Raw genomic sequence first — 19,151 nt, forward strand, 5'->3', positions numbered from 1 at the left:
CAACGATCCCATTCTCCCACCACCCCAAACAACGCTCACCTGACAATATAAGCATCAAATAAAACAAACCCTCCCAAGGTGGGAAAAAAAAAGGAAAAAAGAAAAAGGAATCAGGAATCGCCTATAGTCACCATTGACGTATACAGTCCACCCCCCAACACCCCCCTAATATTCAATGCCATCCAATCCCCGAAAGAGTACCGTGAATGACACCCATGAATTGTAGAGACTGCACCACCCACCCCCAAACCCAGACTCCTCCCTCCACTTCCTCTTATAAACTCCTCCCCCAACCTTGGTTTCTTCCCCCAAATTTTCACCCCGGCTAGACTCACCGAAACCTGTTCCACCAGGCTCCGATGGCCGCAGCCTCTCTCCCCCCCCCCCCCCCCCCCCCCCCCCCCCCACCTCACTCCCGTTCACTGGCCGGCTTAAACCGGCCAGCGTGGAGGCCCCCGCCCGGTCTCCTTCTCCCTTGCCCGGACCCAGGAAAACCAAGAAATCCCCTTTAACACACAACCCCAGCATACACACCCAAGCCCCAAAGAACCATCATTGCAAATGAAAGTCCCATCTCTTCCCTTGTCCAAATATATACAACGTCGACTCATTTAGTACATTCACCAACACGCAGTGAAAAAATAAAGTTACATGAGGCTACATCGGTACACGACCATTTCTCAATTCTGCCACTGTCCTTCTGCCTTTGCAAACTCCTCCACTGCTTCTGCCATCCCAAAATAAAAGTCCTTGAATTTGTAGGTCACCCTCAACTTAGCTGGATATACTATGCCGCACTGCACCTTGTTGATGTACAGTGCCTTCTTCATCCGGCCGAAGGCAGCCCACCTCCTCGCCAGCTCCACCGTAAAGTCCTGGTATATACGTATAGCAGCTCCCACCCACTGCACCACCTGCTTCTGCTTTGCCCAGCTCAGGATTTTCTCCTTCACGCCATACCTATGGAAACTTAAAGTTACTACTCTTGGCGGCTCACTTGCCTTTGGTATAGGCCTCCATTACCGAGGAGCCCGATCCAATTCATATTGGGAGGGATTGTCCCGCTCCCCCAATAGCTTTGCCAACATTGTGGCAAAATACTCCGTCGGCCTTGGGCCTTCCACCCCTTCGGGCAGACCCACAACCCTCAGATTCTGCCGCCTGGATCTGTTTTCCAGGTCTTTCATTTTGGCTCGCAGACCCTTGTTGGTCTCTATCACCCTCCACAACACCTTCCCCATCGAGGTGAGTTCATCACTGTGCTGCGATAATGCCTCTTCCACTTCCCTCAGTGTCTCACCTTGCTCCCGCACCTCCGCCACTGCGCTTGATACCGCCGCCCTCATCGGGGCAATCACCCTCCTCCACCAGCACTTTCAATACCGCCCCCACCTCCTTCTTCATTGCTTCCATGTGTTTGGTGAACTGTTTTTCAAGTTCCACAGCCATCACTTTGGTCATTTATTTTGCTGTGAGCAATGCTCCTGGTGCTCCAGCCTCGCTTCCCTTCCAGTTCCTGCGCTGACTTTTTCACTCACCGTCGGACTTCTGTTAACCCTCTTTTACACGGACATTTTTTTCCCCAAACTTGGATATTTCTCCTTGCTGTGCCTACTTACAGCCTTTTCAGCCTCCATTGCCCCCTGGACCGGGCGTTAAACTCTGAAATTCCTATTCCCGAGCTGGAGCTCTCCAGTGTGCGGCTGCCTCCCACCTGCCGTCACCGGAAGTGAAGTAGGATTACTTTAAAGGATATGTGGAAAGAGCAGGGAAATTGGAATTAGAATACATCGCCCTTTTTGGGTAGCTGACAGAGGTGCTGAGAGAGACATGCAAGGACAAATAACATGTTGAATCATAGAATGGTTATAGCGCAGAAACAGGCCCTATAGCCCATCGAGTCTGCCAGTTCTCTTCAAGAGAAAATTAGTTAGTGCAACTCCCGCAGCATTTATTTGTTGTCCGACATTTTTTTCTCTTAAAGTGCATATTTAGTTCCCTTTGGAAAGGCAAATTTGACTGCCTCCACTTCATTCTTCGGCAGTGCATTCCAGATCTTAACCACCCGCTGCATAAAAATAGCTTTTCAACATGTAACTTTCTTTTGTTGATCTCCTTAAAACTTTCCATTGGTTTTTGACCCTTCCATCAATGGGAACAGTTTTTCCTATCTCCTCTGTACAGTCCCTCCGTGCTTTTTTGAACATCCCTTTTGAAGTCTCCTTTCAACCTTCGCAAAGCAGGACAACCTCAGCTCCCACTTCCTTCTGTATCCAAATGTACAGGATTGAGACAAAGGAATTTATCCAAATGTTTCCAGGACTTCCACACTATGCTGCTGAAGGTAACTGGTTAATATTCTTTGTGGAAGACAAAACTTCTCTGGCAACAAATTTATTTAGAGCTTTGGCAAAATGTCAAAAGATTAAAGATGGGTGAGGCATTTGTGCTGATGTGAAGGGAAAAGATTTTTAGAACCCACTGTGTAAAACTGTAAAATGGAGTGGGTGAGTCGACAAAGTATAAAAGGAGAAGGAACCACATATTTTACAGCTGCAATTAATAGAGTTCAACTTCGAGCATGAATTTAGGATATGCAATAAGTATAAGCAGAAATATCACCACCTTATCTTTAATCTTGTGATATTCTACCTGAGCTCTCTAAAAAAAATGTTTGCCAGTAATTGCCTCTTGATTGACAGAAAAATATCTGCCTTTAGTTCACAGGCAATGGTATTAAACTACATCGCAAAGCATCTGTTTCTCATACTGAGGGTCTGCTTTCCGTAATACATACATTTCCCTTGATTCCTTGGTGATGTTTGTTTGTTAGTTCAGGTAGCTATTCTTTTTGGTGAGCCTTGAAAATTAGTAGTTTAAGCTATTCACCTACAGTGGCATCATACAAAAGCCCAACTCTGCTCTCATCTCGTTTTGTACATGAGCACTTTTACAACATATAACTTGATAACATGCAGGTACTTTGGGTGATTTTTCCCTCTGTAACCAAGAGGCCCATTACTCCTGTGGTGGTTTCAGGTCCTGCAGACTCACTCTACCTGTGGTAAAGATCGCGGCGCCGTGGGTCCGACCAGCCTTGGGGAATTGCAGAATAAGAATAAGCAAGAGGTAGACAATCCCAGTGCCCTTACTTTCCTCCTTGGTAGCTACCTCAGCACAGATGAAGAATCAAGACCTGAACCTTCTTCATCTTCAGGCCTTAGCTGCAAACTTATAAAAGTAAGGGCCAATCATTACAACTTAGATTACTGTTTTAGACCAGATTATACCATATATGCTTCATGTTGAATATCTATTAGTTTCTCTGTTCCGTTAAGTGGGAAATTTGAATTCTGCAGTGCCTGTTTTGTGTACTAAGTGGCCCCTTAAATAAACAAGGTGGACATTAGCGAGTTATGTGCACGCTGCCCTCAGGAAGTGTACCAGAGGCCATTTTCATAAAGGGGTTTGCACATACACACCTAATGGCCACTGACCTGATAAAGCTTTGGTGTCACTTGTGCTAGGATCCTAATATCAACCCCAATGTAAGCTTAACAAACAGCATCCCGTTTTCCAATTAAACCTTTTCTTTTTTTCCCCTCACCTTCTCCTTTGTCTCGACGTCTGTGCTTGCCTAAAAGATGTTAAATACTCCAATTTCTAATGTTGATGAAAGGTTATCTACCTTATGTTGTGTTGTGCTGCTTTGGATAACACAGGCTGCTACTTGATGCCATCTTAACTAAAGGATGCTCCAGACTCTGAAGTGAGTTCAACGTGTTTATTGAACTATTAACACAGTTCTCAAATTTGACTCTCTGCTAATCTAACTGTAGTAACTCAGTCTAACTGTACCAGCTTGCTCTAAGCCACGTACTGGGGTGTGATTCTGATGATCAACCCTGTCTAACTCTCTAGATGTCTGTCTGTGGAAAGAGGCAGGGTGTGAGTGCCTCATACCTTTTATAGTGTTTACGTCATGCCCCCTGTGGTGATGCCACCTCTGAGTGTCCTGACTACCCATTAGTTGTGTCCTATTCTGAGTGTTCATTGGTTGCATGTTTGCCTATCATGACATCTTCCCCCTTTTTTTAGATGTATATACATGTGAATGTGTCTGTCTAATGTGACTGACTAAGGAATACAGAACAGAACAAACAAAACAAATGCTTATAAGTCCAGTCTCTGAGGCTTGTGTCTGATCCTCGTCGACCGCCGGAGAGGTGGTGGAGAGGATGACGGTGTCTTGACAGCTGAGTGGGAGGCACGACTGGTGGCCTCGTGGTTCGAATTGTCTGGAGGTGGCAATTTGACATGTGGAAATGGAGGGGAAAGTGGTAGTGGGCAAGCAACTTTTCGCAGTGCCCTTCGATTCCCTCGCACAATGGAGCCATCAGCCATACGTATGACATAGGATTTGAGCATGGCCTGTTGAACAACGACAGCCGGAGCAGACCACCCACCATCCGGTATCTTGATCCTGACCGTGTCTTCCGGGGATAGCACGTCCAGATCGGTGGCATGTGTGTCATAGTCCTGCTTCTGGCTGTCACAAAGCTGCTGCATCTTCTGCAGCACCAGGAGGTGATTGAGGTTGGCAGGTGTATGGCTGGAAGTGTCGCCCGCAGGTCCCTGTTCATCAGGCATTAGCTGGTGACATGCCAGTGGACAAGGGAGTCGCCTGGTACGCAAGTAGGGTGTATGTCGGAAGCAGAGTCCGAGGCCTTGTGGATGAGCTGCTTAACGATGTGCACCCCTTTTTCGACTTTGCCATTGGACTGTGGATAGTGCGGGCAGGAGGTGACATGCCTGAAATTGTAGCTCTTGGCAAATGTGGACCGTTCTCGACTGTGGAAGCATGGGCCATTGTCGCTCATGACGGTGTTCGAGATGCCATGCCACGAGAATGTCTCTTACACGCTTTAATGACGGTCCGCGAGGTGAGGTCTGGCAGCTTCAGCACCTCAGGATAGTTCGAAAAGTAATCGATGATTAAGATATAGTCGTGACCATTCGCGTGGAATAGGTCAATGCCGACCTTGGACCACGGAGGGGTCTTTAGGTCATGTGGTTGGAGCATCTCGTTGCTCTGCGCTGGTTGGAACCTCTGACAGGTTTCGCTGTTCAGGACCGTGTCCGTGATGTCCTGGTTGATGCCGGGCCAGTAGACAGTTTGCCGGGCCCTGCAGCTGCACTTCTCTACGCCCAGGTGTCCCTCATGAATCTGCCACAGCACCATGTTCTGGAGACGTAGCGGGATGACGATCCTGTCCAGCTTGAGCAGGATGCCATCGATCAGCATCAGGTTGTCCTTGACATTGTAGAATTGAGGGCATTGCCCTTCCTGAGGTTGTGGACAACTCGCTGCAAGAAGGGGGTCTTTGGCCGCTCTTCTCGGATGGGGACGATCTTCTCATCTGTTGCCGGGAGAGTGTTTGCACACAGTTTTACCTGCAATTCAATGTGCTGGATTATCTCCAGTGGTTCACTGGGTGATTGACGGAGCAGGACAATGCATCGGCGATGTTGAACTCCTTGCCAGATGTGTACACCAGATTGAAATCATACCTCCGGAGTTTGAGCAGAATTCTCTGCAAACGAGGCATCATGTCGTTCAGGTCCTTTTGGATGATGTGGACCAGAGGCCTATGATCCGTCTCAATAGTAAATGTTGGCAAGCCGTAGACATAATCATGAAATTTGAGGATGCCGGTGAGAAGACCTAAACACTCCTTCCCAATCTGCGCACATCTTGTCTCAGTGGGTGTCATTGCCCGTGACGCGTATGCTACTGGTACCCAGGATGACGTGTCGTCTCTTTGAAGCAACACCGCCCCAATGCCATCCTGACTCGCATCTGTGGATATCTTGGTCTCTCGGTCTGGGTCAAAGACTGCAAGGACAGATGCAGTGGTGAGCTTGGCTTTCAGCTCCAGCCACTCTGTTCGGTTCTCCGCCTTCCACTCAAAGGCGGTTGATTTTTTTCATCAGGTTGCATAGGGCCGTGGTGTGTTGCCAAGGAAATTGACCATTCCCAGGAAGCGCAGCACAGCCTTCTTGTCCTCGAGGACTTTCATTGGCTCAATGGCTTAAATTGTGTCTGTGTCCAGGCGCACACCGTGTTGCGATTGCCCAGGAACTTCAGCGTGGATGTCCCAAAACAGCACTTGGACCTGTTTAGCTTGAGGCCATGTTCATGTAAGCGGCGGAATAATTTCTTGAGTCACGACACATGTTCCTCTGGGGTTGTGGACCAGATTATGATATCGTCAACATAGACACGAACCCCTTCTATTCTCTCCATCATCTGTTCCATGATGCGATGGAAAATCTCTGATGCCGAGATGATGCCAAATGGCATTCGGTTGTAGCAGAATCTGCCAAAAGGCTTATTGAAGGTGCAGAGCCTTCTGCTAGATTCTTCAAGTTGGATTTGCCAAAATCCTTGGGATGCGTCCAATTTTGTGAAGAAGCGTGCGTGTGCCATCTCACTCGTGATTTCTTCCCTCTTCGGGATGGGGTAATGTTCCCGCATAATGTTTTTGTTTAGATCCTTGTGGTCAATGCAGATGCGTAGGTCCCCCGAAGGCTTCTTTACGCACACCATCGAGCTGACCCAGTCGGTTGGTTCAGTGACCTTGGAGATGATGCCTTTTTGTTGTGGACTCGTGAGCTCTGCCTTCAGGTGCTCTCTCAGTGGAGCAGGGACACGTCGTGGTGCGTGGACCACTGGCTTGGTATCAGGCCGCAGTAGAATCTTGTACTCGTATGGCAGCGTGCCCATCCCGCTAAATACATCTGGGTACTGGGTTAGGATGTCGTCAATGCTGGCCTGAAGATCCGAATGGGATGGCGTTGTGGTGTAGACCCTTTGAATGAGATTCAGTTGCTTGCAGGTGTGTGCACCTATCAGGAACGTCCTGTCTGGGCTAACAATCTCAAAGCGTAAGCTTGCTTGTGTGTGTCGGCTGGGCACCTGCAGATGGCAGGACCCCAGTGCCTTGATTGCATTTCAATTGTGGTCCAGGAGTTTGCAGGCAGCTGGAAGGATTGTGGGGGACTTCTTGATTCTCTTGAAATCCACCTGCGAAATCAGGTTGGCGGAGGCACCTGTGTCCAGTTTGAACTGGATGGGGCAGTGATTAACCTTCATCACTGCATGCCATTCGTCCTCGGAATCCACGACCAGGATTGATTGGACTTACGATGTGTCCGGTGTGGCATATTCACACTTCGTAATAATGCCCCCTCGGTAAGTGTTATCCATGCATTCATCATCTTGATCCGTCGCACTGCCTGGATCAGAGTCATGCATTCGGTGTTGCACACTTCTGATGCGCCGCTGTCAGAATTGGGAGCACTGGCTCCTGACTGGTGGTGAAAATCTGCACAGGGCTGCATTGCGGTTTGGTTTCCCACAGTTTAAACAGCGTTTTCCTCTTGCAGGACAGTTTTTTAAAAAATGGGCGGTGCCGCAGTTCGCACACGTCATGATGCTCAGTGCGTCGTTGTGCATGCGCGGTGCGGTTCTCGGACGTCTGCACCTGCGCAGTGCGGTTTTCGGCCGCTTTGTGTCCCCGATTACATTGCGCATGTGTCGGGCCCCGGGAAAAGTGCGCAAAATGGACGCTTTCGTCAATGTGGAGGCGTTGTATCCGGGAGATGGCCTGAACATTCTCCACCTCATGGAAGGCTTGTTTTTCACTTTCTGTCATTTTGTACTATGTACAGCGATTTTTAGAGTGCTCATGCAGTATATGTTTCAATCGGAACTGGCAGGGTTATGTGCTTGAGTTTCAACAATTGCTCTCGCAGAGGATCAGAGTGGACTCCAGAAACGATTTGGTCTCTGATCATGGAGTCAGTGATATCACCAAAGTTACAGGATCACGCTAGCAGTCTGAGGTTAGTTAGATAGGAGGTGAAGGATTCGTCTTTACCTTGCATCCTTTGCTTGAAGATGTAGCGCTCGAAGATTTTGTTGGTGTCCACCTCGCAGTGGCTGTCCAATTTGTCCAGGATGGTTTGGTGCTTCGTTTGTCCTGTCCTTCGGAAAAGTGAAAGGAGTTGAAAATCTTTATCGCATGGTCACCCGCAGTGGTGAGTAGAAGAGCTATCTTCCGCGCATCGGTCGTGCCATTGAGGTCGGATGCTTCCGCGTATCGTTGAAATTTCTGCTTGAATGATCGCCAGTTGGCACTAAGATTGCCGGTGGTCCTGAGCTGATGAGGAGCCTGAATCTTGTCCATTGTGCCTGTATTCAGTAGCTGGTTGTCACGATCTTGCTGAGTTGAACTAGATAGATTGAATAGTCACTCCTGGTATCATGTTGTGTTCGTCTGCTACTTGATGCAGCCTTAACTATAGGATGCTCCAGACTCTGAAATGAGTTCAACGTGTTTATTGAACTATTAACACAGTTCTCAAATGAGTTCGACTCGCTGCTAATCTACCTGTAGTAACTCAGTCTAACTGTACCGGCTTGCTCTAAGCCACGTGCTGGGGTGTGATGCTGCTGATTAACCCTATCTAACTCTCTAGATGTCTGTCTGTGGAAAGAGGCCGGGTGTGAGTGCCTCATCCCTTTTATAGTGTTTATGTCATGTCCCCTTGTGGTGATGCCACCTCTGAGTGTCCTGACTACCCATTGGTTGTGTCCTCTTCTGAGTGTTCATTTGCTGCATGTTTGCATATCATGATACCTGAAACATGAACAGTGCTTCTCTCTCCGCTGAAGCTGTCTGATCTGTTAGTTATTTATTTCCAGCATCAGCAGGATTTTACTTTTGTTCTCTTGTTTAGAGTATCAAGGCATTTAGTAGAGTAGAGACGTGTATTTTTTCTGGTGGAAGAATTCCGAATAAACAGGGTACATTTTTAGATGTAGAGCTGGCTGTTCAGGAAGTGAAATTACAAACTTAATTTTCACACAGAACATAGTGGAAATGCAGAATTAACTTATGCAAAAGGTGTCACTGGGTGAATTGGAATTTTCAAAACTGAGATTACTTATTCCTGGCTTAAATTACTTATTCCTGGTCCTTTACAACACTTGTTGAATGAGAGTGGTGTGCAACAGTGGACCATATAGTTCCTGCTCTCTGATCAAGTGTCTGTGATGGTGATTATAAAGACTCTCTGGTCATTAAACTATTCATGAGATGGATAATCAAGGATATAGCTGTGGCCTAAAACTTTGATTGTGTTACACATGTTTTAAGGTGTGAAATGATTGCTGAAGTTCCAACATGGCTGGTGGTGTGCCTGTGCTCATTTCACATTGAACGCGCATCAGCTGCTACATTGGACTGGCCTCCACTGCAGGTGTCCAGGCAGGATGGATAACAGGGTGTGGTAACAGAAACAGAAGACCCCTGCATTCCCCAACTCTGAGCACAGTACTGACCATCACTGGTGAAATGGGAGGGTCCATCAGTCCACCAGAACAGTGCTGTCCATAAAGACCAGCTCATCATGGAACTGGAGGTTACAAAGGGCAGCACGGTAGCATAGTGGTTAGCACAATTGCTTCACAGCTCCAGGGTCCCAGGTTCAATTCCTGGCTTGGGTCACTGTCTGTGAGGAGTCTGCAAGTTCTCCCCGTGTGTGCGTGGGTTTCCTCCGGGTGCTCTGTTTTCCTCCCACAGTCCAAAGATGTGCAGGTTAGGTGGATTGGCCACGCTAAATTGCCCTTAGTGTCCAAAATTGCCCTTCGTGTTGGGTGGGGTTACTGGGTTATGGGGATAGGGTGGAGGTGTGGGTTTGGGTGTGGTGCTCTTTCCAAAAGCTGGTGCAGACTCAATGGGCCGAATGGCCTCCTTCTGCACTGTAAATTCTATGAAACCGGTCTGTGCCAGCAGAGTGGTGTTCAGCGCACCAGGGGTTGTGCAGCGCTATGGCAGGTAGACAATGTATGTTGCGCTCACCTTAAAGTGTCTGGCCAACTGAGGTCTGCCTTGTGTACACTACTCTTTTTCAAATGGATTGGGGGCTGATGTAATTTCTCACTGGTGTGACCCAAGAAGGCCTAATGAAATTCCAGTGCGCAACTGTTTTAATGAGCATTCATGAGATGCAAATTAATGCTAATTAATTCATCCCACCAGGCAGTGCGATGAACACCATGGCGATTTGCCATTAACCTGCTATTGGGAGAATTTCAAACTGGGTTTCTGACTTTTCAGGTCTTGCTGGAGTCTCTGCTCCTGCTCACCACCAAACTCACCATTCCACCCTACTTGTCTGAGCTTCAAGAGTAGCTGTGAAGGCTGCAATGGGAAAGTTGTCAGCACAATCTCCACCATCCTCGCATTCTGGTCTGAAGTTTCTCAGATGTTGAGATGTCCCACTGCTGGATTTGAAAGTTGGGGAGGGATTTACCGGCTGTTCACACCGATGGGATAAGCCAGTCCCACGCCGGCGCACGGCTTTCCCGGTGATGAGGCGTGCAGTCCACAGAAAATCTCACCCTAGGAGTCAACCATAAACTAGTGGACAGCAGGACCCAGGTGTGACACATTTCAGTGATAGAGTTTGCAGCGCTCATAATTGAGGTGTTACTGCTGAGGCTGCCAGATGAGGGAAAGTGTGCCTCAGTAAGGAGGGTCCTTGACAACAAAGGAGGTTCTGTTGAGAAAGCTAGGGCTGAGAAGGCAGGTGATTGGGCAGGCCATGGCATTGCCAAAGGGGAGCCCCTGAATGGGACATAAGGTGGCTGTTAGAGCCTTCCCCAGGCTGGGAAAGGCAAAATATCAGATTCCTTTCCCAATGCCTTCCGTTGACATATTACCATGCCCCCACCTCCCAGCCTGTCACCATAGGGCTGATAATATTGAACTATGCTTGCACAGTCATAACTCTTGTCAGCTGATATTTGCAATATGCACATTTATAGAATAAAATATAGGATATATAGAAATGTGATAGAATCTGTAATCACTCAGATTATGGAGATATTCAAAGTTCATGGGATGCGGTTGTCATTTATTGACCATACCTAATTGTCCTTGAGAAGATGGCGATCTGTGTTCTAGAACCGCTGCAGTTCAGGTTCTGTAGTTACACCCACTGTGCTGTGAGGAAGTGAGTTCCAGAATTTTGACTCAGCGACAATGAAGGAACAGTGATATAGTTCCGAGTCAGGACAGTGTGTGACTTAGAGGGGCAATTGGCAAGTACCTGGGGCCAGATTCTCCATTCCTCAGACTAAGTGTTGACGCCGGGACAGGATTAGTGGACTTCCAGGACAGCAAAACTGGTGCTGCATCTGGAATAATTCAACGACCGTTAGGGGGCTAGCACCAGTGCCACGTGGAACACAATCAATTCCAACTGACACTCAGAAGGCTGACAAGCTGCAGCCACATATACCCACCTTACTCCCCATGCACACCATTCCAGCAAACCAGGTGGCAGGAAGAGGAGGGGCACCAAGGTTTACCGACCCAGAACTGGAGATGCTGCAAGACGCCGTGGAGGAGAAGCAGGCGACCCTGTACTCCGGGATGAGAAGGAGGCTGCCAGCCGCCACTATTCGCCAGGCCTGGGCGCAGGTGGCAGAGGTTGTCAGCGCTGAGGGTAACACAATCAAGACAGGCCAGCACAACCTCCTCAAGGCGGCCAGGGTGAGTAGGCAGCACTGTGCTCTTAGCATAAACCCCCCTCCCACACACCCGTAACCACCCCGCTTTCCCCCTCCCTCCCACCTGGAGGACAGCCGAACCCCCACCCTGCACCACATGCCGGCACCCATACCGGCTGCCATGACCGGGTGCCCTGGCCACCGAAGACACCAGTTACCCACCTCCTGGAATGCATGTTTCAGACTGTGTAACACAGTGCGTTTTCTGTTTTCCACTCCCCCCAGTGAAGGCCGCTCACAACCCCCGAGAGCGCGAGAAGACTGGAGGGGGACCGCCGGACCTGTGGTCCCTCACTGCAGCAGAATAAAGGGACTGGGCATGGTCAAAGGATCCCCAGAAAGGGCAATTGCCAGGATGGAGGTCAGCATCGGGTGAGGAAGTGAGACCCCGCTGAGTTGTGGCACATGTGTCACCCCCCCCCCCCCCCCCCCCCCCCACACACACTAGCACCCCTCCACCCACCATAACTCCCCCTTGGGGGAAAGATTTCAGCCAGGGGTCATGATATCCAAGGCCTGGGGCATTCTGTGCAGGTGGTGACCGAAGCATAGGACAGGTTTGCCGCCTCATAGGCAGCCATGTGCTAGGGCCACCTGGACAGTGTAGCGTGCTCCTGAGCGTGGCCCAGTCACAGCAGACCATAACTGAAAGGTCAGCGGCATCGCCCAGGCACTGGCCGATGTGGCGCAGACACAACATTACAACCTGCCTGGTGTTCTGTCAGAATGGTGTAAGGGATGGTCTGGTCTGGGATGGCTCCATAGAGGGTACAGGGGGCAGGGAGGAATAGGCGGGAACTGTGGGTGGGCTTAGCCCAGGGACCGCAGTTCAGCTCACCATTCCATTGTCCCACCCCCATCAATTGGATGTATTGCGCCACCTAGGCATGTAGGACCACCGTGATGGCACGGATGCACCCATGCACTGCGGCGCGTTCTGTGAGATTCCGGACAGGTGATCACTTGGCGCCGGGAAGGACCCTGGGGCATAGATGTTCAGGCGACCGTCACCTTGAGGGCCACTGAGAGCGGCTGTCCTTCCCCATTCCCCTGCAGTGCCAGGTGCGCCATGATCCAGGTGACATGTTGCTTTGCCCCCTGCTCAGCCGGAGTCTTCAATGGCATGCCCTGTCCAGCAGGTCCTCAAATGTCAGCGCTGCCAGTACACACGAGGCCTCAAGCGGTGCCTTCTTTGTACCTCATCCTCTTCGGTAGCATGGTAGCACAATGGTTAGCACAGTTGCTTCACAGCTCCAAGGTTCAATTCCCGGCTTGATCCCGGGTGCTCCGGTTTCCTCACAAAGATGTGCAGGTTAGGTGGATTGGCCATGATAAATTGCCCTTAGTGTCCAAAAAGGTGAGTTGGGGTTAATGGGTTACGGGGATAGGGTGGAGGCGTGAGCTTAAGTCGGCTACTGTTTCTACGAGCCGGTGCAGACTCAATGGACCAAATGGACTCCTTCCACACTGCAAATTCTATGATTCTGTGATTTGGCCTGATGGGCAGGCAGCTCTCGACCCTCAGCGACTGCCTCCTGTTCCTCTCAGGCAGGCTCCGCTGCTGCATGGTCCTCCTCTTTAAACAGCTCCAGCTCGTACAGCCGCAGGGCATCCCCAGGGCTGCGGCAACTAGCTTGAAGGCCACCATTTCTGGTTGTGTCTTGATCTGCATATCTGTATGTACATAAAGGGTTAATATACAGAAGTAACAGTGAGGTAACCACTAGATGGCAGCGCTAGAGACGGGTATTAAAGACAAGCTGAAGCCGAGTTCCTGCCTCTTCATGTTTGGAATGACGAGTAACCAGAGGTAGAGAGAGATAGCTCAGAGTGCAGGTGTAGTTAATAATAGTTAATATATATTTAATCTTTTAATTTAGTCTCTAGCTTCGTTGTTGAAGAGAGAACGAGCTCATAGTTTATTTGTTAATGTTACTCAATAAACAATTTGCTTTATTTGGAGACATCGAGTGTTAATGAACATTGAGTAAAGGATCATCTTGGAAAGAAGCAAATGAGCAATAAGCTATTACACAGTGTAATATAACAGGTTGTATTCCAATATCCATTGTCTGCAGGGGATGAAAGGCTGACATGTTAGCATGGTGCGTATCCCCGTGTCCAACCAGGCCCAATCGGCTACATGGTGGCCCCAGCTGGCACTGCGGGCTCTACCCCCGCATGTTCGACCACTATCCCGCACCCCTGGCCCTACCAGTGCCAGAGGTATGCTCCACGGCCCCCACCCTGTGCCCCCCTGCAGGGGCTATTGTGGCGTTGCTCTTGGGTGGGCCGTGTGATGCACCGTGGGGGGGGGGGGGGAATGTTGTTATGGCTGAGGGTCGTGTGCGGTGGGATAGGGCATCCATACAGCCAGTGTCACTCTGCGAGCACCCCCCCCGACGGGTCAGGCCCGCTAATGATACACCGTTTACTGTACATGCAGAGTGGAACGCATTGATGCCGCTTTTGGGGCAGCGGAGAATTGCAATATGGTGTGAACCCAACGCTGGCCATGATTTCAACGTCAAGACTGATTCTCCGCCCAATCGCCGCTCCTGATTTTGTTCAGCCGATTGAGAATCCCGCCCTTGTCGTAATTGTTTTTCTAGTCCAGGGGTCAGCAGTTTACAAACAAGAAGAGGCATTTTTAAATTCAGGTAAAGTGTTATATCTTAATGAGGTGTAATGTTATTATTCAATGTCAAAAATAATGAAAACCAAGACAGAGACAACCTGATAGATTCTTATGCAAAGCTTTTTGCTGGCACGCAAACACACAGATACTGGTATCAATGAATTAGGACATTTGAATTTGATTATCAACAACATCAAGTAGGTTGTTGATTGAAAGATACTTTCTCGCAAGTGCAGTGTTAATGAAAGTACACAAAAACAACAGAAGCCATTTAATTACCATCAATCCCTTAATGTTTCTTGAAATAAATCTTTTTGTAGCAATGCAGAACAGGGGGTGATTGGACAGTCCAACAACATTTCTAAAACGGAGCCCCTGAATGGGACATAAGGTGGATGCTAGGGTTTACCTGCTGGTCTCCCCAACTGGCAGCAAGCACTCCTACGTTCTTAAGCCCTTAAGTGGCTTAATTGGTCGCTTGGTATGCACTCCACACAGTCATGTGGGGTGAAGCATGAAGAGGTAGGGATGCGAGGGAGACATTTTTAATGTTTGGTATCACAAAACTAAATACTGTACACTTCTCAAAGTTCTCTTGAACAGTTGAAATTTTCATTGTGCCCTAAAATCTTTAGAGCCGTCAAAATAAATATAAGAAACTAAAAACTGAGAGTGATGCAAAACAGGGTGTTGATTTACTGTCACCCATTTTATTACTCTTGCAAAGTCTGGGAATAAAAACCCTATTTGTCCCGAGTAAATTGCATAAAGAAAGGTTTCACAAATCTCTAATCCAGCTCTAAATTCACAGTGTACAACACAATTTGAGGTCAACTTCTGGAAGATGGGGAAACAATCCAATTCTCAAGTTAGGGCCATACTAATTTTTTATAGCATGTATCATTCTTAGAAAAATTCAGACCACCGATTCAATCTACATTTTTGCTAAACTGCTGGTAAATGCTTGATTGACAAATTTTGGGATTAGTGTCATGAACATAAAAGAGACAGGTGCCATTTATGGTAGATGGGTTTGTGCCAGAGAAGTCAGAATAATAAGGTTTTATTAGCTACAGAGTTGAATTGTTTTGGAAACGTAATGATTTATTTTCAGCCACTCAATTAGTTAACAGATCTGTGACTAATTATCCTTAGAGAATCAGCATTGGGTCTCCAATTTAACCATTGCTACGGTCACTCTGCCTGCTGCACACAGGCGTAAAGGGACAGAAGTGCATTGTGGGCTCATAATGAATCACTAATCTGTTTTACGCTACAGGTGATTTTCAATAATCTTTTCCATTGACTTCAATCTTGTCCTTTTGTCCATCTATCTATTATCCCATTCCATCTTGGTGCTTTTTATTAGGTTTATGTAGGATTGAAATGCCATTATAAGCCTGTGTGAGGGCAGCACGGTGGCGCAGAGGTCCTGAGGTCCCAGGTTCGATCCCGGCTCTGGGTCACTGTCTGTGTGGAGTTTGCACGTTCTCCCCATGTTTGCATGGGTTTCGCTCCCACAACCCAAAAATGTGCAGGCTAGGTGGATTGGCCCCACTAAAGTGCCCCTTAATTGGAAAAAAATGAATTGGGAACTCTAAATTTAAAGAAAAATAATAAGCCTGCGTTACATGAAAATATATTGTAGTGAGAAACAGCGGCGCCTTCAGACTTGCTGATCAAGAAAGCACAGATATAATTGTGAACCATTCAGTCCTTTTTCTTTGGCCTCTTAAATATTGTGCTGCTCAGAGACACCTGAGAGCTCCAATGCTTTTCACTGACAGTGAAGACCTATGTTCAAGCATTCCACTTTGTTGTTCAGGAGTCATTTGATCGTTCTACCCTGTGAGATTACTGATATAATAGAATCCAATTATATCCCTTGTATGAAATAATAACATCGAATCATATCATGCACCCAGACAAGAGAACGTCCTCCACTTATTCTGCAGAATGGGAAGGAACGTCTGCTGTTTTTCTGGTTACAAATCATGAATCGTTCCCCTAAAAATGAATTTACTGCTTTGAGGGGGAGAGCTGCTGAAGTGTTATAAGGAAAAAAATCAGTTCTAACTCTAGTTAAAGTTACCATAGTCCCAGATGACCATAGGCTGCTTTCCCCTTTGAGGGGGAGAGCTGATGGTGGTGATTTAACCTGAGGATCACCACACCTTGAGGCTAGGAGCAAGATTGAGAAGGCAGGGCCTTCAGACCTCAGCCAGTACGGGAATTGAACCCACGCTGCTGGTCTTGCTCTGCATCACAAACTAGCTGGCTAGCCAAATGACCTAAACTGGCCCCCTCTAACTCCAGGGTAACTATCTAAACAACCAGACCCAGCCTTGCATGGGACACCCCACATACATACGACACCCAGCGGATCCCCTACACGACACCCACTCCACTCCCAGACCCCCCGCATCCTGTCCAGCCCTGCCCTTCCCCTCCCTCTTCCCGCCCCCCCCCCCTTCCTGGCCAATTCCCACCCTCCAGCCAGACTCAACTCCCTCCTACCCCCAACCCCAGCCCGAACTCCCTCCACTCCCTGAATCCCACCCCCCTCCCCACCCCCTCCCAAGACTGACCACCCCAGGTCCCAGGTCCGGCTCCCACCATCTGGTCCAGCCTGACCCCATCCCCTGTCCGACCTCCCCCTCGGGACCAAATCCCTTCCTGGTCCGTCCCAACCTGCCCCCGTCTTCAGTCTGACACCCCTCCTCTCCCCACCACCAGGCACAGACCCCTCCTGGAATGAACCCCTCCCCTCTTGTCTAACCCCCCTCCCTGATCTGACCCAACCCCTCTCCCCAACCCTCTCCTTCTGGTTTCCCTCATTGTCTGACCGCTGAAACTTACCTTCTTCCTTTAAATTGTCCCTTTTAACACCTCCTTTATGGCAGCTAGTTCCATAAAAAGGGCGAGTGTCTTTCCCCTCTGCATCCCAGTTACTCCACACATGCAGCCTGGAACACACCTCTCTGCTCCTGGCTCACCCAGCCTGGCTAAGGAAGGTTGGGCGAGACAGGACGTTGCAATTTCAACATGAGTAAGTCTGTCGAGAGTGCCACTCTGAGGAATTTACAGGCCAATTTTGCAACTAGATGGCAACAATGAGCACCATCATTTTACTGGAACCTTTTTGTGATTGGTGAATTGATTGGTGAATATTGAAAGGGGAAACGTTGGCATGCATGATTGAGGGGGAGGATTCTTTGAGAGGGGAGGGTAGAATAAGGGGCTTAGAAACAGGAGAAGCACAAGGGCCCATGGTTTCCCTGCAATGGTAATGCTGTTGAAAGTCAGGTAAGATGGTTAGGCACTTGTCTGGCACAACATTAACAGTACTTGTCTCTACTCACCCCAGGTCTGAATGATATCCATTGCTGCCTGTATCATTATTTGAGGAGTTGCAAGTGGAACATGCAATCATCTGTAATTATCCCATGTCTGGCATTAAGATAAGAGCAGCTGATGAAGCAGCTGAAGATGATTGGATCGCGAGCACTGCCCTGAGGAGATCGTGCAGTGAGGTCCTGGGGCTGAGTTGATTTACCCCAACAACCACAGCCATCTACCTTTGTTTTAAGTATGTCTCCAGCCAGTGGAATTTTTACCCCAATCCAATTGGCTTCGATTTTGCTAGGACTCCTTGAAGTCACAATGTTATCTTGATCTCTCTCACCTCATCTATGGAATTCAGCCCTTATCCATATTTAGAATAATGCTATAATGTGGTCTGTTGTTGAGTCACCTGGGAGAACCCAAACTGGATACCAGTGATTAGTGAGTAATAATATAATAACTTGATAGCACAATTGACAACACCACCCATCACTTTGCTGATGATCGAGAGTAGACTGATGGAACAGTAATTGACCAGATTGGATTTGTTCTGATTCTTGTGGACAGAAGATACTTTGCAATTTTCCATTTTATTGGCAAGATTGCCAATGTTGTATCTATATTGGAACAGCTTGGTTAGGGACGTAGCTTGTTGCAGGGCAGAAGGCATTGTATTGATACACATATGCAATCTTATGTATAATGATGTACTCGACCTTCGACCAGCAGGTGGCAGTGTAAATCTACCATGTGACTCTGTACCTCGAGTAGTTGGGAGTTAGTCGTGTTGATGGATAGTCATACTTGCAGTAGCTCTAGGATAATTTGTTAGTATTAGCAGTTTGTAATGTATTTCTTCTAGTTATCTTTACCATGCATTTGTCTTATAATAAATTACTTTAACTAGTCAAGAGCTAAATGTTCTATTGTGCATCATTCCTACCGGCCATAACACAAGAACATGACAGGCACTACAGCCAGAATGTTGTCAGGGCCTAGAACATTTGCTGTGTCTAGTGCCATCAGTCGTTTCTTGATATATGGTCTTTGTGTGAGCGATTGGTATCTGTAGTACTGAGGCCTCAGGAGGAGAATCAGCTACTTGGCACTCCTGGTTGCAGATTATTGTCAATTGCAGTCATATGCTGGGCTCACTGAGGATGGGGATGTTCATGGAGCCTCTTCTTCGCTTCAGTTCTTTAATTGTCCATCACTGGGGGTGGTGCAGCAGTATTGTCACTGGTCAGTACCCAAGAGGCCCAGGTTAATTCTCTGGGGCATAAAGTTCAAATTGGTGCGATTTAAATTCAATTTCTACAATCTTGAATTGTAAGCCAATCTCAGTAATGGTGACCATGAAATTATCATTGCTTGCCATTAAAAATGCATCTGGTTCACGAATGAGGTTCCTTCAGGGAAGGAAATCTGCCACCTTTACCTGGTTTGGCCTACATGTAACTCCAGACCCACAGCAATGTTGTTGACTCTTAGCTACCCTCTGAAATGGCCTAGCAAGACACAAGG

General features: G+C 48.1%; 1 long non-coding RNA gene across 1 annotated transcript; it reads left to right on the top strand.

Annotated features, from left to right (window-relative positions):
• The first annotated feature begins 2,219 nt into the window (after window positions 1–2,219).
• LOC119963733 lies at window positions 2,220–18,876 on the top strand. Its single transcript, XR_005460143.1, has 3 exons — window positions 2,220–2,344; window positions 14,091–14,304; window positions 17,650–18,876. It is a non-coding gene; the product is annotated as an uncharacterized LOC119963733 (long non-coding RNA).
• Window positions 18,877–19,151: the final 275 nt, after the last annotated feature.

The sequence above is a fragment of the Scyliorhinus canicula genome, chromosome 3, assembly GCF_902713615.1.
Source record: "Scyliorhinus canicula chromosome 3, sScyCan1.1, whole genome shotgun sequence".
Taxonomy (NCBI): Eukaryota; Metazoa; Chordata; class Chondrichthyes; order Carcharhiniformes; family Scyliorhinidae; genus Scyliorhinus; species Scyliorhinus canicula.